The sequence below is a fragment of the Chrysochloris asiatica genome, unplaced genomic scaffold (genome assembly GCF_000296735.1).
Source record: "Chrysochloris asiatica unplaced genomic scaffold, ChrAsi1.0 scaffold00201, whole genome shotgun sequence".
In the NCBI taxonomy this organism is placed as follows: Eukaryota; Metazoa; Chordata; class Mammalia; order Afrosoricida; family Chrysochloridae; genus Chrysochloris; species Chrysochloris asiatica.
The window spans coordinates 1,349,049-1,350,044 of record NW_006408719.1 but is presented as its reverse complement, the minus strand read 5'-3'; positions in this window follow the sequence as shown (position 1 = coordinate 1,350,044).

Below are 996 nucleotides of genomic sequence, written 5' to 3'. Positions count from 1 at the left end.
CCCAAAAAGTAAATACATGTGAATTAGAAGATTTCACCTAAAAAGCAAAAAGAGAACCCACAAACTTGGAAAAAAAATGATTGGCAATGACATATTAAACAAGAGATAAATATATAAAGTTTATTTTTAAAAATGTACAATGTCTCAACAAAAGTTAAAAAATAAAAACAGGGGCTCAACAAAAAATGACAGAGGCATGTGAAGACACTGTGAAGAGTGCAAGAATTAAAGACAGCAGAGGTAAATGCTTCCATATACAGAATCATGCAATAATGGTGATCTGTGAGTAAATGAATGGATAGACAAGTAAGCTGAATAGGTGTGGGAGGGAGAGTGGGACTAGGCCCACAAATATATATATATATATATATATATATATGTTTGAAAGAGTTCATGTGTATTTATCTTTGCTGCAAATATATCCATGAATGTGGTAGAACATTCAGGAGACAAAGTTATGAAAGCTTGTTGTTATTGTTGTTAAATGTCATAGAGTCAGTTCCGACTCATAACGACCATATACAGGGTTTCAGAGGAGCAACTGGTGAGCTTGAACCACAGACATTGCAGTTCAAATGGTTTTGTAGTCTGATGCATTAATCCACAACACCACACCAGGACATGACCAAATACCTTGAGGGAATGAATCACTGGGCCTCTGGGCTCAGGCTAATTGGCATAACATAGTCCAAAGTGACAATGTTCTGAATTCTACTTTGGTGAGTAGTAACTGAAGTCTTAAAAGCTTGTGAGTGGACATCTAAGATACAACTATTGTTCTTTCATCTGGAAGAATGAAGTATGAAAAAAAGGAAAAATTTATGGAAAGAGTTCATCAATGAACTAATGGACCACACAAATATCAGTCTCTATCACCCTGAGGCCAGAAGAACTCGATGGTGCATGACTACCACTACAGACTTCTCTGAAAGTTATCACATTATAAGGCCCTGAGTAGAGTAAAAGCCTAATGTAGACCAAACCTCAAAAATTATA